The sequence below is a fragment of the Danio rerio genome, chromosome 9, assembly GCF_049306965.1.
Source record: "Danio rerio strain Tuebingen ecotype United States chromosome 9, GRCz12tu, whole genome shotgun sequence".
Lineage (NCBI taxonomy): Eukaryota > Metazoa > Chordata > Actinopteri > Cypriniformes > Danionidae > Danio > Danio rerio.
Genome location: NC_133184.1, coordinates 43,721,144 through 43,746,061, shown reverse-complemented (window position 1 = coordinate 43,746,061; position 24,918 = coordinate 43,721,144). Strand labels below are relative to the sequence as shown.

General features: G+C 39.9%; 1 protein-coding gene across 29 annotated transcripts in view; it reads right to left on the bottom strand.

Moving 5' to 3' along the window:
• Positions 1-19,842, bottom strand: part of pcbp3 (poly(rC) binding protein 3) — a 137,243-nt gene extending 117,401 nt beyond the window's left edge. For all 29 annotated transcript variants that reach the window (XR_012384963.1, XR_012384964.1, XR_012384959.1 and 26 more), the window contains exon 1: positions 19,571-19,842. The gene's annotated coding sequence lies outside the window, so the exon portion shown is untranslated. The remainder of the gene's footprint in view (positions 1-19,570) is intronic.
• Positions 19,843-24,918: the final 5,076 nt, after the last annotated feature.

Here is a 24,918-nt window from a genome sequence, read left to right as displayed (position 1 = left end):
GTCTGAAAAAATACATACAGTATAGAAATCTTTTATATAAATAAAAGTTTTGGAACCTTTCATTCATCAATAACCCTGGGAAATATGTAAGATCCTGGAAGATATGTAATATAAATAAATAAAATTAAAACTATTTTGTGATACAAATGCTTTTTATGGCTGTATTTTGATCACATGAAAGTCATGATGAACACAAAAAATAAACAAACTAAATCTCTCCAACCCTAAACTTCTGCATGGTGGTGTATAAACAGTATGAGGTCTGAGAAATCTGCACAATCTATGAACTTCATACAACTATTCAAATGTATTCATAGTGTAAAAGACTGCAAATTAGCTTTTAAAACAGACAGGAAGGTAGACGAGCAGAAATGTTTGGCAAAACGCTTGACACTTCCACACCTTTCTGATTGGAGGGGTTCTCCTTTAAAGGCTTTTAAGTCTTAATCCTGCAGAAAAGGCTCCTGCAGAAATTCAAAGGCACGTCGCACATTTGAATATCTCCATTGCTCTGTTCCTCCCCCTTCAGAAAAGAGCAGATAGTGATATCATGTGCTTTACCTTCGCCGCTGAGGGTTTTACTGAAGTGCGTGACGTCACAGACAGTTCTCATCGAGTTAAGATAGAAGGGAATTAGCTGATAGATCAAATCCCTCAACCTTGTGGGAGAAATCACTGCGCTAACTAATCTGCAGCTCAGATTTTCCTGCAGGAAGCAGATTGAGTCTCAACTTGTGATGTGCTGCTGGAAAAAAAAATGTCAGAAATCAAATAGATCCTGTTAATTACATTACACTTTAATGACTTAAGCATTGGTCGGACTTTAAGTTAATATATTCTGCGATATATCAAATCCTGCTCCTCTGGTTTGAGTAAAAGTCATCATTACACAGAAAATGCATACATTGCAGATATTATATGGGTCTATAATGTCAACAGTATCTTTTGGTCCAATTCCAAGTACTTGGTTTGTTAAATCTGACACTTGCGTTAAAATATCAGGTCATTATTGTGTACTATAGTTATGTGCAGCACAGCATAAAGAATCAATATCAGCTCTACACTGATCTTAATGACAAAGCACTATGTAAGGGAATACTGACTGAGCGTTCATTTGGCAAACAAGAGAAATCCCTAATAACTGGTGGTCACACTTTATTTTGATGCTCCGTTTGTTAAACTTAATTAACATTGTATCTCTACATGCCAGCTAATTCTCATTATATTATAAGTAAATGTTTGGTTGTGGTTGGGGGTGAGGTTGAAGTTAGTGTAAGTTGGCATGTAGTTTCTTATAGTCAGTTAAATGTCTGTTGAAGGAGCAGTATCAGCAGATATTAAGCAGAGAGTCTACTAATACTCAAATGGACCATCAAAATAAAGTGTTACCTAACTGGTTACACATTTAGATTAGTAAAAATCATAACTGTTCTAATAATATAAATTCAAGATCACTGTGCAAAAATGAGCAGGAGAAATATTAAAGGCCTGTGTAAGTATAGTGTGTACTAGGGCTGCTCGATTTTGGGAAAAATCATAATCAAGAGCAAGGAATTTTAAGAGTATTTCCTATAATATTTTTCTTCTAGGCTTATTTGTTTTATTTTAGCTAGAATAAAAGCAGGTTTAAATATTTTGAAACCCATTTTAAGGTCAATATTATTAGCCCCCTTAAGCAATATATATTTTTGATTGCCTGCAGAAGAATCTACTGTTATACAATGACCTGCTTAATTACCCTTATTAAGCCTTTGAATTGCACTTTAATCTGAATGCTTTTATTTAGAAAAATATCTAGAAAAATATTATGTTCTGTCATCATAGCAAAGATAAAAGAAATCAGTAATCAGAAATGATATATCAAAACAATTATGTTCAGAAATAAGTAAAAAATCTTCTTCCCAGAAATTGGGCAGGAAAAGGGTTGCTAATATTCAGGAGGGCTAAAAATTCTGACTTTAATGTATATATACACAGTTATTTTCCTCCCTGCAAAGGAAAGATAAATAAATACAATAGAATAAAAATATGAAACAAACTGTGCTTTAAGCATCTTCTCAGTAAGAATAAAACTTTAGCTACAAAAGTCCTTCAGTCAAGAGCAAAGGGATTTTCTCGTTTTGTTTGATAAATGATAAAAACAACATTGCGCGCTGTCTTTTTAATGGTTTCTCTTTCACGTGTCTTTTGATCCTCAACTCGTAACTCGTCATTATTAGTGTGTACACAGTCATATTAGAGTAATAGAAACACAATAAGTCATTTTTGTTAAATTTCCTGACATTAAAATAGGATCCAAATCCCTCCCATTTTAAGACCCACCGCAACATGACTTAGGAATGCAGTTTCCCCGTCCACTGGATTAATTGACAGCCACGTATTAGCATGTCTCTGTAGTAACGTGTATAATCATATCAAAAAGACAGGACGTGCGCAAAGCAACTGGGATTAAAAGATCTGTTCAGCTCTCTGTGATCATCAATCATCATCAAGAATGGGTTCTACAAGTTTGAAATGTTTTTGAAAACGTGCATGTTTGTGATAAAGACAGTAGAATCGCTACATAGTTCAACACCACAGTACGCCAATACAAATATAAAAAACGATGTTCAATGTTTGCAGACATTTATGGCCTGTTTCCACTGAGTGGTACAGTACGGTATGGGTCATCTTTATCAGGCTTGCGTTTCCACTCCCAAAGGTTACCAATAGTACTCTTTTGGTGGGTGTGGTGTACGACAGTTTCAGTCTACGTCGCTCTCGCTTGAGGAAATGTAAAAGCAAAGCTGTACGGGACGTTCACAAATCATACGAGAAGCACTTCTTACAAAACAGATGCTTTATACAAATAAATACTTGTGTATAAATGTTCATTACCAACCTATGAACATAATTTGATTATAACTGCAGATCTACTGTAAGCAATTATATAAAAAAATAAAATAAATGCCACATATATGAACACATACAGACACTTAGTCTCCGATATGTTACCAATTACAGAAAAACTACACACAGCATACATTTAGTCCTTATTTGGGTTCAAAAACAACATGCAACATAGCCCACAGTCAGTGCAAACCTCTCATCTATGTCTGTAATCTTCACCAACACATGTAGGCTCTGTTAGAGAGTTATTCTGTCATTTCGAGTTCACAATATTCCGAAAGGTGGTAAAGTCCTTTGTTTTTTCACTCTTCACTCGCGGTTGTCCGTTTCTAAAAGGATCGAATGTCAGAAGCACTTCAATAATCATCAGCTCAAGATGTTATTTCAAATATAGATGCATTGCAAGCTCATGCGAGAAAGCGAAACCGCTCGCGCTTTTAGACCACCCTGTAAACAACCAAGGGGCACAGACACAAGAGCTTAGACGCAAAAGCCTCCAAGTGCTGCCTGAAATTCTCTTGTAAAATCTATATTTTGCTCAGGCTCGTGTGAGAAGGTTTTACATTAATGGCAATGACTAGCTTCTTTTATTTGATCTGTTTAGCAGTGCCTTTACCAAATGAGCACTGTGCTATGTTAGACAGATCACACTTATGTCTTTCTTTTCTTTTTTATTCCTTTAGCACTTGTTTAAACACGTGTGCATCGGTTTTCATCTGTTTTAATCATTTTTTAACTCTTTTAATAATTTTTTCTTGTTTCTTTTATTCTTGTTTATGTAAAGCACTTTGAATTACCATTGTGTATGAAATGTGCCTTAACCTTATAGTGAAATAACTAAACATAGACAAATAATAATAATAATAATAATAATAATAATAATAAATAATAATAAATAATAATAATAAAATAATAATAATCATAATAATCATAATAATTTTAGAGGAAAATTTGAGATTTAGTTAGAGGCTTTTGTATCTGTAACTAACTTCTGGATACCCAGATAAACTGGTTATTAATATATCACGAAAAACATATTTAAAAACTGCAATCTATGGACTTCAATTAACAATCAGAGTTATGAACTTTGAGTCCACTCAAATAAAACTATTAAAGGGGTGGTCCACAATGATATCATATTTGAAACTTTAGTTGATGTGTAATGTAGCTGTGTGAACATAAACAACATCTCTGAATGCAAGTTCAATGCAAAGGAAGACAATGGCTAGACAGTGTCTAGTGTTAATGTTATGTTGTAGCAAGGACGTAAACAAGGATGTAAACATTGGGAAATATTATGTACTTTGTTAAAACATTTCAAATATTTCTGAAAGAGAGCAGGCATGAGGTTCAGCTGTGTCCTCTGTGTCATTTTCTGTCTGATCCAGGCACAAACTGATACAGCTAACAGCTACTCTGATTAGCTGACTCTGACACTGTTTATTAGTTCTTGTGGGGGCGTGACACTTTTCCTGGTGATGTGGAGCCTATCCACGAATCAGCACATTATGTCTGCTGACCAATCAGAGCCTCTTGAGGGCGAGACTTTCAGAGGAACTAGGAAATATGATGATCGTTTTCATGTTAGCTGAGTGGCTGTATAAAACCAAAGTAATATATATGAAGAAATAACGTGATTTTCTTTCTTTTTTTTCTTTTTTTTTTTTTCAAATGAAGCATGAGCACACACTGCTTTGCATCTCATAAACAAAGCCAAGCCTTAAAAAATACACTCTGGACCACCCCTTTAAATATAAGAGTATTGATACTCCTGACACTCCTGACACAAGATCCTAAAACTAATCTAAATGACAAATCCAGGTTTAGAAAGCTGGATGGACAGTTTTAAAAACATGCAGCAGCATTATTGCTAATCTTGCACAATATTGCCAGCAGAATTATCTGAAACACTGTGAATATTTCATGTATCACCAAACTGCCCTGAGGGCAAATATAAGGACAGTGAATTCAGATTTTCAGATTTACATACAGCACAGCGCTGAGAGGAAACTCGTGCCTCCTTCCTCAATCTGTGCATCCCCAGAACACAGCGTCTTTACTGCTGACTTAGCTGCGCAGATGCTTTGGAAGAGCGAACGGCATCGGCTCAGGAAAGTGTGTCAGGCAAGCATATTTGTTATAGAGAGGGCAAGCCAAGAGTCATCCTGAACAGACTCTAAAAAATAGTATAAAAAAAAGACTCAAGGTGAACCGGCAGTCAAAACACAGCCGATGTTTACAGGTTTAAGATGTAAGAGTTCATTTCAGAGGCTAAAAAAGGACTTTTCAAGCAGCAGGTCACACCTTTCCCCTCACACCCAGTCCCGCTGGGTTCAATCTGGCCATCGCTGTGGTCACAACACTGGATCGCAGGCCTTGCCAGAGAGCAGGTGGGAGGGCATCAACAGACACTGAACATGAGACAGAGCTTTTACTAAAAGCTCCAGAGGCTGGAGATTTTATTAGAACGCATTTACACGGGAGCGCTCTGTTCCTCAGGACGCTGCCGATGGCTCCCCATCCGATAAGAGGGGCGAGGCCATGGAGAAAATGCTGCATCATTCATGGTTGGGTGTCTCCTTGCGTCACGCCATGTGACCCGCTGACACACTCCATTCTTGCTGGGGGTTGGTGTGAAGGCAGGCAGGAGCTTGGTGGGAGAACCTGACCAAAGCCTCGTGCCATAGTGACACTCAGCGGATTATGTCTAAATAAAGCCTCAGCACTGCATGAATCACTCTGCTACTGATCCCACTGCTCAATGAGAAAGGAAGAGAGAGAGATAGAAAGAGGAAGGGAGTAAGAAACCAATGTAAAAAAAAAAGGGAAAGAAGCGAGGGAGCGGGAATGTGAAGTGGAGAAGGCGTTCATCACTGGAGTGCCATGGCTTAGCCTAAGAGGCTTGAATAATCAGTGGTTAAGCTGTCAGCCCTGCTCTTGCACCTACCGTAGCGCTACAAACTCCTGTGCGCTTTTAATCAAACAAAAACGTTGAGATCCAGCCTTGCTGCCAGCACAGCACTAGAAGACAGGCCTCAAAGTCTCTTTAAGACTTATCCTGACATATTATGTTTCTTGTGATGCACTGGCACCATATGCTAGACGTCTTCTCAAGTCTCTGATGTAAAGTCCACGTCGAGTCTCAAGTCTTTGAGGTGAAGTGCAAGCCAAATCGTGAAACTCTTTACTACTGATTGCTTGAAGGGCAGATAATTTAGCATTTTTTTTCATACTTGTGATGTCTCTGATTTGTAGTCCAAGTCAAGTCTCAAATCTATGTAGTAACTAAGCATGGGACGATAACCGTTTTCAAGGTACACCTCGGTTTAGAAAAGTCAAGGTTTTAAAACCACTAAAACTTTCTGCTATACAGTTCCTATGGTAGATGTAAGATTAATTATTAAACAATTGTTTAGCTTCTTATGACAACAGGATCTCCAGCAGAAAAGATACCTAAAGATGCCTTTTTAAATTGTAAAGAAATCTGTGTTTAAGAAACAAATGAAAACAGCAAAAGTCAATGATTTATTTAAATTATTTAGCCTGACATGTTTTTACACACTGCTGATAAGTTTCATTAACCTGGTGGAATTTAATAAAATTCAGTGCTCAGAAACAAGAGCAGCAAAGTGAAGAAAAAGATGTTTTCTTAAAGTGTTTTCAAAAACTGTCAGAATAGCCAATAGCCTATATATATCAATTACCTGTCAAATAAAGCAATTGTAAAAGTCCAAATCTAAAAGAGCTCCTTCCTCTGCCATACGTAAACACAGAGAACAGCACAAGGTAACTATGTGCATTCAATAAATAGCTTGGAGTCCATGACTGATTAAATTGGATCACTGACAGATTAACAACAGGATGACCTGACTTAATCAAACAGCCAGCTGCATCCGAAGCTTACACGACCCACGGATCTACGCATTTAGACAAGCCTGCAATGTTTCCCTAACCTTTTCCAGAACATCTCCACTACATCACTGGAAACAATAAAAATAGCCGCGCCACCCAGTCAAGCATTAAGAAAGGCGGCAGCAGGGGGTCCAGGGCCGGTTCGACTCACTCGCTCCCAACCCCCTTCTCCAGCTTCCTGGGTCCTGATTGATCTCACGGCCCATCGGCGGGTTAAATTACACTGCAGAGTGGCTTTGCAGAGAGACAAAGGGCCCAGGATTTCACAAGCCATAATTCTTTCCAGGCCTTAACTTTGAAAAGGTGCAGCGTTCAATTTCAGCCCTCGGCAACACTTTGCATTCGCCTTATGAGTTATGACACAACCATGAAGTTTTTAACGTACTCCACCACCACGCATAGGAGACCCGTGTACCAATTAAGCCAGATGAGGGACGAAAACAAACTGTCAGCGCAGGGCATCAGTAATAGCAAAATTTAATACAATAAATAAACATGGCCCATCTTCTGGCTGAAGCTGAAGACGAGCTGGCTTCGTTCCACATCCTACTTGCGGAAACCGTTGAAGGAAAGTCGGCTATGAAATGATTTACATGTACATTCATGCTTGGATCTCAGTCCGATGTGACATCCAGGCTCCCATAGTTTCCTGGCACATAGGGAATGGAGAGGAAGCCCAGGGAATGGTAGAGGCCTTTTGATACAGCAACTCTGCCGAACCAGCAACTCGGAAGCCAGGACAGCATGAGATCCGGAGGAAAAAAAAAAAACAGAAAAAAAAAACAGCCAAAGCACAAAAAGACCAGCTGCTTCGAGATCATGGGCGTCAGCGGAAAAAAAATGTCTTGTTAGAGAGAATATAATTGAACTTGTCTGGCAAGTAATAGCTTTCCCTAAAACTTCATGCATCTGTTTTCGCACTGATGAAAATATACAGTGAGGTAAATATCCAACTGAAACTAATCTAAAGTGGTTTAGGGGAAATAAGTCTTCATCGATGACATTTCCAATTTACCCTAGCTTAAGCATCCGCCCATATTTGTAATCATACTATATGTGACAAGCGCGGCTTCGAGATGTAAGTCTAAAAGCAAACAGCTAAAAAAAGGCACCGTGCGAAAATGCAAATCCGGATTGCCTGACAGGAACATTTCAAAACACTCAAGCTGTCAGTGCAACAAACTTACACATTGAAGAAAAATATCACATCTGAAAGTCGCAGTTCTTTACAAGTCAAGCATTAAGGCATGTCTCAGTTCTCAGGAGGAACCGCTATTTGTGCAGTCATTTAGAAACAATATCAAATCAGCGTTGCTTTAGAGTAAACATGAGAGCAGCTTAAAGTCACTGCGCAACGTCATTGAATGCCCTTCTAAAATGCTTAAAGTTACAATAGCCTGTAATAAAAAAGGGGAAGGTCAAAGGAAATTCTCTATTAGCATAAGATGTGCTGTTTGCATCAGGATTTTTGATTAAATCTACAGTACTTTACAGGAACTGGCTTGATATAAAATGCTATATGGCTAGATATATCAATGTTCATTTATAGAAATAAAAGCAAAATCTTTTTAGCCTGTTTCCACTAGGGCTATGCTATGGATACTTTGGAGTAGGGCCATATACAGTTGAAATCAGAATTATTAAACCCCCCTTTGAATTGTTTTCTTTTTAAAATATTTCCCAAATGAAGTTTAAAAAAGCAACAAAATGTTCACAGTATGTCTGATAATATTTTTTCTTCTGGAGAAAGTCTTATTTGTTTTATTTTTGCTAGAATAAAAACATTTTTTAATTTTTTAACCATTTTACGGTCAATATTATTAGCTTTATTTTTTCAAACGTCTACAGAACAAACCATCGTTATACAATAACTTGCCTAATTACCCTCACCTGCCTAGTTAACTCAATTAACCTAGTTAAGCCTTTAAATGTCACTTAATTCTGTATAGAAGTGTCTTGAAAAATATTTAGTCAAATATTAATTACTGTCATCATGGCAAAGATAAAATAAATCAGTTATTAGAAATGAGTTATTAAAACTATTATGTATAGAAATGTGTTGAAAAATCTTCTCCCCGTTAAACAGAAATTGAGGAAAAATAAACAGGGGGGTGGGGCTAATAATTCAGGGCGTTTAATAATTCTGACTTTAACTGTATACTTGCAAAAAAAAAAAGTTTTGCAAACAAAAAATAAAGTATTAGGCAAAAAATAAATAAATGCAAATCTCCCAAAAAAAAAATTAATAAAACATTGTGTAAAAAAATATAATAAATTTAAGAAATACAATTTATTTTGCAAACTAAAATAAAGAACTCAAAAGGGAAAATGAAGTTGAGAATTAAAAACGACATTTCTAAACAATACAAGAACTGCAAATAAAAAAAAATCAAGCAGTGTAAAAAAAAGAAACTAAAATATTCATAATTGATAAAAAAAATAATAAAACATGAATGTATATATATATACATATATATATATATATATATATATATATATATATATATATATATATATATATACATATATACACATATATATATATATATATATATATATATATACATATACATACATACTTATATATACATACATATATATATATATACATACATATATATATATATATATATATATAACACACATATACATACATACATACATACATGCATACATGCATACATACATGTGTGTATATATATATATATATATATATATATATATATATATATATATATATATATATATATATATATATATATATATATATATATTGTAGCGAGCCATGTAATACCACGTCGCCCTGGGCACAAATCCACACCAGCTGGATCTCTCATCAACCTCGGATCGCTCACAGCTGGACCTCATCAGCCAGGGAGAGATATAAGCCAGCCCCACACAGAAGGAAGTGAGCTTCATTACAGATGACTCCCTGCGCTAACGCTTGTCTCTCTCTGTCTCTCCCACAGCCGAATCCAGCTCGTGACCGATCCAACACCATCCCTCTCACCAGTCTTCACCTTCTCCCCGGAGCACCTGAGCACGCACCTCTAAGAAGAGCACTCATTCACCCCTTTATCACTTGTAAATAAAAGCACCCTCCGGGGCATTGTTTGTAACTTCATCTACGGTGTTTGTGTTTTCCCTCTGCCTCGCTACAACTGGTGGAGAATGCGGGCATTGCAGAGGGAAAAATTCAGAAGAAACACTCACCATTAAGTAGAAAATAACCGCTGAATTTTTCTCTGTGTTTGTTACAGACAGGCATCCGCTCTCTCTCTCTCTCACGCTTCCTCTTACTCGGCTGTCAACATCCCGTCGCCATGTCGGTGGAAGAGGTACTGCTCCACCTAGCGGAGATCTCCAGCAAACAGAATTCCATCTCTGAGCAACTTACAGCCAGACAGGATCGACTGGAACAACAGCTCCGCCAGGTGGCCAGACACCATCCGACTCCCGAAGTGAGTGCGCATCATCATCTCACTAAACTCAGCGACCTGGATGATATTGATGCATATTTACATACATTTGAGGTTATTGCCGAGAGAGAAGGCTGGCCAAAAGAAAACTGGGCGAGAATGTTGGCTCCGTTTCTCACAGGAGAAGCGCAACGAGCATATTTTTCACTAGAGACACCTAAAAATGAAGATTACAAAGCGTTAAAAAAGGAAATATTAGCCAGAATGGGGCTATCCACAATCAGCGCAGCCCAACAGTTTTCCCAGTGGTCTTACGACGAGAAACAACCCGTGAGAACTCAAGCAGCTCAACTTTCTCGCCTGGGAAGGCTATGGTTATTGGGAGGAGATCCCTCGGCGGTCCAGGTCGCTGAGAAGGTGATCATCGAGAAGATGATGCGTGCGTTACCCCGACGTTTGCGAACACTCACCAGCATGCGAAATCCTGAGTCACTGGCCACCCTGGTGGAGGCGATCGAGCTGGCTGAAGCTCACATCGCCCGAGATAATGGGGAGAGAGCGGCTCTGCCACCCCGGAGGGTAAGTGCACCTTGGCGACCGGTGGAGGGCACAGCGCGACCAGGCGGCAGACCAGCGGTCCCCAGCCCGATGGACGAGCCGATGCCCACCGAGCCGACGACGCACTCGACCCCGGCCTGGACAGCAGGGTGCGCGGTTCACCGCAATATCCCTCCCGAAGCTCCCACCCATAAAGTCCAGCTAGAGGGAAAAACACAAACGGCCACTTTAGACACAGGAAGCGCCATCACTCTGGTTCACCCGAAAATTTTAAAATATCATCATGAAAGCAAAGGGCGAATTCCGATCACGTGTGTGCATGGTGATACCCGCCACGTACCCGCCCGAAGAGTGACCATCGCGGCGAAACCAGGTAGCTGGCGAATCGAAGTCGGGGTTGTTCCAGATCTTCCTGTGTCCCTCTTACTGGGCAGAGACTGGCCGGGGTTCGACGAACTCCTAACTCACCACCACGCTCCATCGGCTCGTTCAAAGAAGAAGAACAAGCCACGGGCTCATCGGGACCGCAAACCAGCGCTGATGACCACCGAGAGCGACAGAGGGGGTGAGTCATCTATATCTGCTAACCTATACTTTGATCTGTTTCAACAGATAACCGCAGGAGGCGATTTTGGTAGAGCACAGAGGGAAGATGAAACGCTCAAACACTGTTGGCCACAAGTACGGATCATCGACGGTAATGAGCGACTTCCCAGCCCTCACCCCCTCCCACATTTCATTGTGGAAAATGGTCTGCTGTACTGTGTCGCAGAGAGGCGGGGGGAAAAGAAGACACTACTGGTCGTTCCGAGGACCAAGAGGGAGACGGTCTTGGAACTGGCACATACCCACCCGATGGCTGGACATCTGGGAGCGGCCAACACGGTGAAAAGGATCCGCGATCGTTTCCATTGGCCGGGGCTAGACGGGGAAGTAAAGAGGTATTGCCAGGCATGTGACATCTGCCAGAGAACGTCTCCCCAACGACCACCCCCCAGCCCTCTAATACCACTACCCATCATCGATGTGCCCTTCACCCGAATTGGTATGGACTTGGTAGGGCCTTTGCCGAAGTCGGCCCGGGGACATGAGCACATCCTTGTTATCCTCGATTATGCCACCAGATACCCTGAAGCGATTCCCCTGAGGAAAGCCACGTCATCGGCCATCGCGAAGGAGCTGTTTCTGCTATGCAGTCGAGTGGGAATCCCAACGGAGATACTGACCGACCAGGGCACCCCCTTCATGTCCCGGTTGATGGCAGACCTCTGTCACCTACTCAAGGTAAAACAGCTAAAAACCTCTGTATATCATCCACAGACGGACGGCCTTGTCGAGCGCTTTAACAAGACTCTGAAGCAGATGCTCCGACGGGTGGTGGCAGAGGACGGGCGCGACTGGGACCTCATGATCCCGTACGTGTTATTCGGTATCAGGGAAGTCCCCCAGGCCTCCACAGGATTTACCCCCTTCGAACTGCTGTTTGGCCGCCAACCCCGAGGCCTATTGGATGTGGCTCGTCAAGCCTGGGAACAGGAACCAGCCCCCCAGCGGTCGGTGATTGAACACGTACGGGACATGAGAGAACGCATCGACAAAATCATGCCCATCGTCAAACAACACCTGACCGAAGCCCAGCGCGCCCAGCAGAGATTGTATAACCGGCCCGCCCAACCCAGAGAGTTCCACCCAGGGGACAAGGTGATGATACTCATACCTACCACAACGTCGAAATTCCTCGCATCCTGGAAGGGACCATACACCGTGGTAGAAAGGGTAGGGCCGGTAAATTATCGAGTCCGTCAGCCGGGACGAAGACGGGAAGAACAACTTTACCACGTTAATCTCATGAAGAAGTGGGTTGCAGCTCCAGGTCATCTCGTTGCCTTCGCTGAAGAAACTCTTCCCGTTGTCCACATTGGTGAACAACTCTCACCAAACCAGAAGGCGGAGCTGCAAGCCTTGGTTGGTCAGTTCAAGGATGTGTTCTCGGAGAAACCGGGCCGAACCTCCATCATCCAACACAACATTATCACTCCTCCTGGCACTATCGTCCGGCAAAGGCCTTATCGAGTTCCAGAGGCTCGCAGGCTGGCTATCGACGAGGAGATCCAGAAGATGAGAAGGTTAGGCATCATCGAACCATCCCGTAGCCCGTGGTCCAGCCCAATAGTGATGGTTCCCAAACCCGATGGCACCCTCCGTTTCTGCAACGACTTCAGGAAACTCAATGAGATCTCCAAGTTCGACGGATACCCCATGCCTCGGGTGGACGAGCTGCTGGATAGGCTGGGTGGAGCCCGATTTATCTCCACCATCGACCTCACCAAAGGCTACTGGCAGTTACCACTCAGTGAAGACGCCAAGGAGAAAACCGCCTTCTCCACACCCGGTGGGCACTGGCAATACCGGGTTCTTCCCTTCGGGCTCCACGGGGCCCCAGCCACATTCCAAAGAATGATGGACATCCTGCTGAGGCCCCACCAGCCATATGCAGCAGCCTACCTGGACGACCTCATCGTCCACTCAGAGTCATGGGAAGAACACCTATCCCGGTTACGGAGGGTGCTCTTAGATCTTCGACGGGCTGGGCTCACAGCTAATCCCAAGAAATGCCACCTGGGTCTAGCCGAAGCCAGATACCTCGGGTTCCACATTGGACGAGGTCTCATACAGCCACAGCAAAACAAGGTCAAGGCACTACAGGAAACTCCACAACCCACCACAAAGACCCAGGTACGTGCATTTCTGGGGTTAGCGGGCTACTATAGATGTTTCATACCTAACTTCTCATCCATAGCCAGCCCTTTGACAGACCTGACCAGAAAGGGGCAGCCGGAGAGGATAAGATGGACCAAGGAAGCCGACGATGCGTTCCGAGCCCTAAAGAAGTCCCTCACGTCCTCACCGGTACTGCACGCACCTGACTTCGGCTGCCCCTTCATTCTACAGACGGATGCTTCCGACTCGGGCCTGGGCGCGGTCCTCTCCCAGGTCCACGGCGATGAAGAACATCCCATAATGTACGTGAGTCGGAAGCTGACCCCCGCAGAGACCCGCTACGCAACGGTGGAGAAGGAGGCCCTGGCGATCAAGTGGGCAATCCTGGAGCTAAGGTACTATCTCCTTGGCAGGAAATTCACTCTGGTGACCGACCACGCCCCGCTACAATGGATGGCGACAGCGAAGAACAACAACGCTCGGGTCACCAGGTGGTTCCTGTCGCTCCAGGATTTCAACTTCGACGTACAACATCGAGCCGGGGCCTCCCACGGAAACGCAGACGGACTCTCACGGCTCTGGTCAGGATGGGCAGGTCTGTCGAAACATTCTACCCCCCCTCTCAATACACTGCTCTTCCTTCGCAGGACACCCAGGACCAGGACGACGCTAAGGGGGGGGGAATGTAGCGAGCCATGTAATACCACGTCGCCCTGGGCACAAATCCACACCAGCTGGATCTCTCATCAACCTCGGATCGCTCACAGCTGGACCTCATCAGCCAGGGAGAGATATAAGCCAGCCCCACACAGAAGGAAGTGAGCTTCATTACAGATGACTCCCTGCGCTAACGCTTGTCTCTCTCTGTCTCTCCCACAGCCGAATCCAGCTCGTGACCGATCCAACACCATCCCTCTCACCAGTCTTCACCTTCTCCCCGGAGCACCTGAGCACGCACCTCTAAGAAGAGCACTCATTCACCCCTTTATCACTTGTAAATAAAAGCACCCTCCGGGGCATTGTTTGTAACTTCATCTACGGTGTTTGTGTTTTCCCTCTGCCTCGCTACAATATATATACAAAACATTTTTTATAGCATTGAGTTCAAAAAACCCGTCCAGTCAATTGCAATGCTCATTTTGATTTGCTTTTTAATCACACGTGAGTTTGCTATGCTTTTTTTAACACCTATTTTTCTCTAGAGCAAACAGTAGTGAGTTACGGCGTTAGTTATCTCCTGGTACCTATTTTAAAGTTTTTCAAATGGTAAAACAAAAGCAAACAACTCTGAAATTGTACTTTGCTGTTGCTCGCTACTAGAATTGAGTGTCACTGGCAATACTTTTAGTTGACTTTTTCGCAAGACACTCCTCATTTAGCCGCCTGTGGTGCTTTTTAGGTGCTGGTTGTTGTATTTCCTCATGCTGTGGCAACAATTCTGCAACATCTCTTACAAATTACCTGTTTTTGCTCAGTGTCTGTGACTTTGAAACCAAAATATTCCAATATTATTGACATGCTGTTTTTCTTTGATATGAATTTGCCTATTAATGCTTCTGAAGCAGCAGACACCATCATCCCACTTGTCCGCACTTTCCTGTTTGTTTGTTTGATTTTAGGCGTTCAACATAGTTCAGTTGCGCAATTCTGATTGGGCAGAGCGAAAGTGTGCTCACTGAGTTGGCTAGTAAGACTCTGGGCGGGGGAAATAATATACTAAACACTGTGTTCAGCATATATAAGTACACCCCTCACAAATCTCTCTTTAAATTCATGTTTTTAATAGGTAGCTATAAAATATTATTTTAATAAATATATCTGTTTAATAAATCTGTTTTATATAAATGCACCAAAATACATTGTCTATATTCACTGAAAAATGGATAAAAACATTTATTTTCAAAATGGGGTGTACTCAATTATGCTAAGCACTGAATATATGTTTCATATTGCAGCCTCTTGCGACTAGCTAATTGCTACATTTCAAATTGCGATTGTTGTTATTAACATGTGATCCTATCACAAGTGGTCAGTGGAGATCATTTCCACCTTGTATTAATAAGTGTGTTCGACTTTAAAATCTGTTTTAAAGTGGTGTATGCTGATTAGAAATTTTGTCCGGCTTGACGCTGTGCAGACACCACATGACTGTCACATGTGACATCAAAGTACAGCGACATCGCTCAGAAATCAGACGGCAGACTCAGCCGGTGCAGCGTCTAAAGAGCGACTGCATGAGCTGCAATGCCACTACCAATATAAACGTTTAACTGAGTTCACCACATGACAACAACCACGTGTGTTTCGGGTTTATTGTTAGACAAATTCAGTCTAACAAATTTCAAAACAAACAATTAACTTTTCATACCATCTCTATCTTGTATATATCATGCTTATTAAAAGACTACAAATCTTTTACTGCAGTGTCATTTTTTGTTAAGTAATTTGCTTATAAAGGCTAGATTGTTTGTATAGGGTTATTTTCTATATATTTTTATACAGACTATTTACTATAAATAAAAGATGATGACGCCATGGGGTCGGTCATCATGACTGCCGCATTTTGAGCCCTGAAGTGTCCGTCTTGACAAATCAGTTTTCAACTTTTCCCTCGCTTGCACTCGGCTAATCTCGTTGATCACTGACTGCAGCCGTGGTTCAAGTCGAATGCACCTAATGAGTCTCTTGAGATCACTTGAGAGAACCCAAGTCACATGGGTTTGAAATGAGTGAAAAAAAAAACAAGCTAATCAAAAAGCATGTGGTAATACATTTTGATTGTAAACTGTGTTTTTTGGTACAACTCAGTGTGGACACAGTATGGACACCCAAGTTAAGTGTTCTTTCTCATAGCACATCATCTCATAGTGGATATATTAAAAGAGAAGATGTTCTTTGTAACAGTCTTTAAAAAAATAGTATTACACTACGAAAGCCATTCAATCACATGCATTTACCCATCTCTGAAAGTGGCCAAAAGCTTTTCCAGCTTTTAAGTGTTCTCCAATTTTGATCAGCTTAACAAGTGCATCTTAATACCAGATCCAATATTTAGAATCTGCCAGGTTCCAATAAATGTAGTTGAAGATCTGCTTATTCTTTGAATAATCACTCCTTTATTCCGCATTTGGAAACAGTCCAACAAGGCAGCAAAGGAATAATGGTGTTAATTAAGACACCTGTTCTTCACTCACCTAATCATTGCTTCCAATAACTCCAGATATTTCTCCTCTACATTTCGAAACTGCTTATTAAAGGTAAAATGTGCTTTTCAAAAGAGCAAACACAGGGAATATAATGCCGTTAATCAAACGCACTGGAAATGTCTGACTATTGGCCAACCAGTCAAGTGCTGAAAACAAGTTCAAGATCTGTCAAACCATGGACTCATATTGATGTTTGCAGCACTTCAATCTCATGCAGCACCCATTCACATCAAAGCACTAAACTGGATGAAGACCTAAGCAGTTTTCGCCTGCTGTGCTCTGTAGATTACAACCTGAAACATACTCGTTGCAAGTATATTTATAGGTTAATGTTTCCAGCTACTTGATTTAATACATCATTGCATCCTTGAACAGTCCAAAATTCTACAGTCAGTTTTGTACTTCAGGTCAACAACTGTTATCATGGAACAATATACAGTATTCAGTTGAAGTCAGAGTGATAAGCCCTCCTGAATTATTATACCCCTTCCTCCCGCCCTTTTTTTTCCTCACTTTCTGTTTAACGAAGAGAAAATTTTTTCTAAACGCATTTCTATACCTAAATGTTTTAATAACTCATCTCTAATAACTGTTTTGTTTTATCTTTGCCATGATGACAGTAAATATATTTTACTAGATATTTTTCAAGATAGTAGTATTCAGTTTAAAGTGACATTTAAAGGCTTAACTAGGTTAAATAGGCAGGTTAGGGTAATTAGGCAAGTTATTGTATAATGATGGTTTGTTCTGTAGACTTTCAAGAAAAAAAATATAGCTTAAAGAGAATAATACTATTGACCTTAAAATGTTTATTAAAAAAAAACATTAAAAACTGCTTTTATTCTAGCTGAAATAAAACAAATAAAACTTTATATAGAAAAAAAAAATATTATCAGACATACTGTGAAAATGTCCTTACACTGTTAAACATCATTTGAGAAATATTAAAAAAAAAAAAGAAAAAAAAACAAAGGGGGGCTAATAATTTTGACTTCAACTGTATATATTTTGTTTTTTATACAAAAAGATTTACTTTGTTTCTCTAGTAAATGCTTAAATTTGATTAAAATTGATAAATATGATTTCACTTTAGTTTAGGTCAACCAAAGATTTAATATAATTTTTCTTTTTAAATATACTTGATATTTTCAAGAATGCTGAGAACCAAACTGTTTTGGTTGACACCAAATCTCTCTTTTTTTGTTTCTCTGTTTTTTGCCCTTTGTAATTATTACACTTTAAATTTCTCAGTATAAAATTTTATTGATTTATTTTCCTTCAGCATAAGGCTGATTTATACTTCTGCATTGAGTGATCGCAGGCACATGCCTTGCGTGTAGTCATGCATTTATACTTTTTCGTGCTGTTTGTGTTGCTCTGCAATAACACTTCCAGAACGCTAGATGGTAGTAGGATTTTACGTGTCCTCTGTGTTGTGTTTTATTTTTTCTGAATGCTACATTAAATGTAGAATCAGCTCAAACTCACTCATTTAGAGGTGGGAACCAGCGGACGTGCAACAACTTTAATCATAAGATGAACACAAAACAAAAGGTTCCACCTGGAGCTCCATTACAAGACTCCTTACACACTTGTAAACACTCGCTCTAACGGGTTCACGTGGCTTTCAGTCCCGCCCACACTTGTCAGTGCTACCAAGCAGACCAATCACAGAGCGTGCAATACGTGCGTCATTGCGACATGTAGATAAATTCAAGAGGTGCGTGTCAGCATTGGCGTCATTCACAACAAGGTCTATGAAACCACGCAAAGGTTGCATACACGACTGCTTATTAGAAGTATAAATAAGTCTTTAGTCCCTTATTTATCAGGGGTCGCCACAGCAGAATGAACCACCAACTATTCCAGCATATGTTTTACACAGTGAATCAGTATAAATGTAATGTTTCGAATTAAATCATATAAAATTGTGTGTAAAGAGTCAGTTACAGATGTAAAACAACAAAGTTAAATAAATGTTGACAGAATATACATTTTTGGCTGAATTATCCCATGAATGGCCCAAATCGTAATTTTTTTTTGTATTAACGTTTGTTACTGCCAATGATTCTCAAATACACATGATAAATGTGGAATAAGATTCAATCTTGTGCCACTAAGTCAACACATAACGTTTTGAAATGCTTTCTCAAACAGTTCTAATGGGTGATAAACAGATCATCCCGTCCCAAAATGACATCATAAAACTAAATTTGAAAACGTTTTCCAAGATATCAAACTCAGACAGGCTTACTGAAGAAAACAAAAAGTACTTCAATATAAAAAAATTGCCTTTTTAAAAATTTGAAAGTATTTACCACAGTTACAAACATAAACACACTGACATTACAGTCAGAATCTAGTAGTTACACAAATACACAGGTAATCCTAAAGACGCAAACCCATCTGTAGGTTTTCCATGAAACACTTCAGCATTAAACAACTCTGACACACAGAAATAAACAGCTTCAGGGGTCAAGGACAACACAGAGAAAGCGTGTGAAGCTAAAGTACACACTCAGTTTGTGGTGCGGAGCATCGGTTTTCTAGCGTATCCCTAGCCGGTAGGCATTACACCGCTTCAGATGAAGTATCAGATAGAGGAAGTGGTAAGCACTCTGCGTGAACTGAGTTTGGGCTCCAAAACAGTGACCTCACATATTCTAATCCCTCATCTCTCCTCGCACGCTTCCCTCAGAGAGGAACTGCCAGAGGGGAAAACTTGAAAGCTAAAGAGAGTGAGGGAGGGTGTGTGAGAAACAGCGCGAGTGAGAAACAGACACAAAATGACATGCAAAGAGAAAAAGAGTGTAGACAAGCGGAGATTAAAAAGCACAACAAAGTCACATTTAGGTGCTGGCTTACCTGAACACACTTCTCTAGATGGGACGGTGAAGTGAGGATAGTCAAAGGGGCTATGGGAGGAGGGTCCGGGCGGGTTGATCCAGCCGCTGACGGGTGGTCCGGGAGGGAGGAAGGAAGGATGGAGTGACAGGGAGCAGGGAGACGGGGAGGCCAGAGGGGGGATATGAAGCACTAGTCCTCTGTCTTTCCCTCTTTATCCCTCTGGCACAGAGGCATAGAGGCAGACACCAGTACCTGCAGCCACTCAAATAACAGGAGAGAAAAGAGTGCTCGCATCCACACACACACACACTCCAGCACAGGGAGGAAAGAGAGAACGCCCCTCCCACTCCCTCGCAGCACCCAATCGCACACAGACTTCTCCGGCAGCGAATAGGAGCGCAGGCAGCCGGTGCCGTGCCCTAGCCAATAAGTGCAATTGCTCATATCCAGTTGGAATAATTAGTCCGAGAGCAGTGCGAAGCGCCTTGCCTTCTGAAGGACAGACAAACGGGCGCACTTACCCAATAAGTGTGATTTAAGACCGCAACCGACATTAGAGTAATTAGATTGTGCCGCACTTAACCTAGCAGAATAACGCTGCATGCTCCACTGCAGAACTGGCAGAGGCGCAGGCTACACCAGAAGGGCTTTGGAAAGGTGCAGTGATGTTAAGTAGGCAGAAATTATGCTTATGGAGGAGGAAGAGCAATAGGAACTTTCAAAAGCGGTGACCATTGTGCATTTTTATCTCACTATAGCACTTTTGTGCTTGGTGCTGTGTTTACAATCAGGATTAGAAATGTAAACAAATCACAAGTATCCAAAAACAAAAGTTTTTAAATGTTAATTTCTAGACTTGGTTCATGCATATATCATTATTTACTCTAAAATATGTATGTTTTTGATCTAATCAAACTGTGATTCCATATTATAACTATTGGAACTGTGTTTGTGATCAAATAAACACATGCTTGATAAAAGATTCCCATTCCCCTGCCATTATGTGATCGACCATGATCGGCAATTGGCAGATGATGATTTTTGCGATCAGTGATTGGCCCCAAAAATGCTGATCTGAGCATCTCTAATATATATATATATATATATATATATATATATATATATATATATATATATATATATATATATATATATATATATATATATATATATATATATATAAATATATATAATATATTCATTCATTCATTCATTTCCTTTTTGGCCTATTCCCTTTATTAATCTGGGGTCGCCACAGCGGAATGAACCACCAACTTATCCAGCACATGTTTTATGCAGCGGATGCCCTTCCAGCCATAACTCATCACTGGGAAATAATATGATATGATATAAAATAATATAATACAATATAATATAATATAATATAATATAAGCATAAAAGTCTATTTTTTGCACAATAAATTTTATGAACTTTTTTTTTCTTAGTTTTTTGTCTTTTTTACAGTGTACCTCAGTGCTCCTCACACAAAGACTTTACTTGACCAGGCCACCCAGGTATATTAATGGCCACCCAAGTATATTTGGTGACATTTTACTATTATTAGGTCATACTTTTTGTATCAGTCCAATATAACAAAAACATCCACGATCAATAAAGTAGTGAAAAATCTTCTCCCTTGTACCCGTTTTGTTCTTTGTGCAGGTGAACTGTCAACACTCCCACAGGTAATCTCATGTGCTCTGCAAATCCACAGAGACACGCCATTTTGGGACTTAAAAATTTTGCCCAGCCGGGGTTTCTAAATCTCCTAAAATGTCTGGAATTCGGCTTTTGGTTTGTTTTCTAAAGCTGTTGTTAATCATATGCATTTTTGCATAACCTTTTTACTTAAGCCTACTTTTGCTTTGCTTTGCAGCTGACAGCGCGTGAGAGAGAAACATAAAATAATTTGTTCTTTAATCTAAACGACTGGTCTAAACTGGCTGCAAGATTTATGTACACCTTTAGTAATGGTTAATCAACGCATTTGCCTTACTCAAATAATCCACACGTTTTAATCTATTAATTATAAAAAAAATTACAGATATTGTCTGTTTTTATTCATTTTCCTGTCATTTATTTCTATTTCTTATTAATTTTATGATGTCAATATATTACATATTTTATACATATCTAAAATGCTTTGGCTTAAAAGAAAGAGAAAAGTAGATTTTGGGTGCACATGACTCCTGAATATTATAAAAATAAGAGAAATAGTGGATTCCTTTTTTTATTCCTTTTTATTTTAACCTATTGAAAAAAAACTGTGTATACCAGTGTTATAATAAATAAAACTATTGTTAAAAACTAATTATGTTTTGTTGTTTACATATAGTTAATCATTTATATAATGTAAGTAAATGGTGTGTTTCAATCAGACTACCACCGCCAATATATTTCAAAGCTGTGGGAAGCACTGTACCTGTTAATCAAAAAAGTTGATTTTCTAACTTAGTTCACACTTTTCCTGCATAAAATCTAAATCACAGAGCTGGAATGGAGCTCATTTCATAAAGATCTTTTTTTTTTTTTTTTTGTATTTCAAATCGATATCCTGGCGCAGGTCTACGCTTTGAGAAATGATCAATGGCAAACTGTTAGATTCAGGAAAAGCACATCGGTTGGCACTATACCCTTTCCAGCAGGAGATGTAATAATGACCTATTAGGAAATGAACCTCTATATACTTTCAGCACATCAGGACAACGCTCAAAGCGGCAAAACTTCTCTTAGCACTCGATTCTGCTGACGTCCGAGAGATAAGGCATTATTTCTGGGTCAGGGCTCCCAAGCCATTCTCGGTTTCTCAGAAGAGTGCGCACTTCTGCTCAGAGAATCTCGGGCGGAAATCAATGCATCCATCGATACCGTGCATCAGAACATGACCTGATACGGTATGCATGGCATGAGCAGGCACAAACTCATGGCCATTTCCACTTCGAAAACAGCTATAACATACGTCAACGCTTCAGTATTTGCAAGTGAAGCAGCTTAAGTTGACAGCGACGGTGAAGTGCGCTATAGACGGTGGCACGCAGGGCTTTCTCCAAGAGGACTGGGTGGGAGAGGAGGGCCCATAAAAAATGCATGAGCAACAGGAGGAGATGTCACATCGGATATGTTTCCAGCTGCAGAGATACTGGTGTGTGGAAGTCGTGAGAGTGAAAGGTACAAGTGAACTCCGGTCTTAGAGGAGAGAAGTAAAGGGGGGAAAAAAAGCACTTAACTTCCCGTGCTAAACCTGCCAAAGCCATTGGAGGACCGTGCCAGCAATAACAAAGATTTAGACATAAATCCACTGATGCGCAAGAGATTTATTGGCTCATGTACAGCTTGATGTGCAAATATCACTTTGGAAAAAAAAACTAGCATTTATTCAGCCTGAATATACACAGTACTGTACAGGCTGTCATTACACTTACTGCCCTGGTGATTTACATTTAGTCTGAGACAGATTTGTTTCATTAGAATCACATTTGCAACAATAGGGTTTTGAGAGCCTGGCATACCGTTGCCTTGGTCTGCAATTTCAGAAAGATATCTCATCAAATATTCATTAATTCGGGGGTACAATCATGCTTTAAATGTCATGCTTAGCAGGGGAGATGGGCTCCGCTTAGGCAAGAGGATTCAGAACATGTGGCACTTATAAGTGGATGTCATTATACTGGGGTTTGATGTCTTTAAACAGTGACTGACAGTAAAAACAAACACATGCGGGCACCAAGCATATATTTTTTTTGTTGATTGTAATAAATAAAAGTATTTAGTTCTTGGTCTGTGTCATTTTATTTTTTTTCACAAAACGTACAGTAACAAAAATGACTTAACCCTTTCGTGCGTATCATCACACCAGTGTGATCAGCCTTGGCTGGTTACTGAAGTGTATGATCACAACAGTGTGATTAGAACGTTCAGAGCGCAAGTCATCAACTGCTAAAATTCAAATGTGACAGCATGCACCGAGGCACAAAAAGAGGTGTGCAGTGCTTGTCAATCACAATTTATCTATGCTTTCAAACAAATAAAATTTATTTTAGGTTTCAGACATTCAAATACATATCACTACAAGCAAAACATACCATTTAAGCTTTGTAAAATACACACGAATGTCTATAGAGACGGCAATAATAATTATTTTTCAAGATAACTGGATAATGTGCCTTGGTAAAGTAAGATACACACTGGTTTTTACTAGAATATTTTCTCTACCACTCTTTTAGATAAACAGTTCTAGTGTCTTGAAAAATGTCTAGTAAAATATTATGTTCTGTCATCATGGCAAAGATAAAAGAAATAAGTAATTAGAAATTAGTTTTTATGTTTAGCAATTTGTTGAAAAAAATTTATCTTCCTTAAACAGAAACTGGGGAAAACAAACAAAACAAACAAAAAGGAGGGCTAATAATTCTGACTTCAACTGTGTATTTGCAAAATATTTTCATAGCATTGCCTATTATAGCATTGGCGGAGTCAAGGGAACATTTACGGTAGGCCCGGACCTACTTGGCTGTAAGACCACCTCAGTGATACTGTGTCTCCAGGTGATGATGTCGCTTAAAATGGAGGCAAGTCCAGGCCTGTAAACGCCCAAGTTCCCTTGACTCCGCCTCCTAAACAAATTAGGGACACAAAGTGAAATGCAAATAATTAAATTGCAAATATTTCAGGTTTTTTGCTCTGCTTGATTTTTATTTGCAGGTCTTTTTTTGCAAATTAGTCAAAACTTAATTTTCCCTTACAGTTCTTCAATTTTGTTAGTAAAATTTATTTTTATTTCGCAAAAAAAAAAAAAAAATTGTTTGCAAAACTTTTATTTTGCAAATATATATCCCTCGATTGACTCCATACTTTTATAATTATGTAGTTCAGTTACTATTTGTGCAAAGTAACTAGTAACTATGATTATTCTTTATAAAGGAACGTGCCTAACACTGGTTATTAGTTGGAATAAAACTGTTAATCCATAGTTTTTATGCTAGTTAACCACAAAGGAAGTATTTGAATCCTATAATGTTGTGAGTCTCATAATAATGTATTTAATTAGAAAGAAAAAAAACATTTACGTACAGTAAATAGTCTTAGTTAATCCACTGATGTACAAGTGAGACACAAGGTTTATTTAGTCCCCAACTCATTTGGTTTAATAACCATGCAAATCTATACATCTCAATGACAATTATTCTATTGTTAGTGCAGCCAATAAGCTAATATTTTGCTCATTATTGTTTTGAAGAATAAGGGCTATCATGTTTTGACTGGCCTGGTATGGACTTGAGCCAGTGACATTTTTGCTGTGAGGCAACAGTGCCAACCACAAACCTAAAAGTTTAAATGAATCAAATAAAATATTAATTTAATTTTC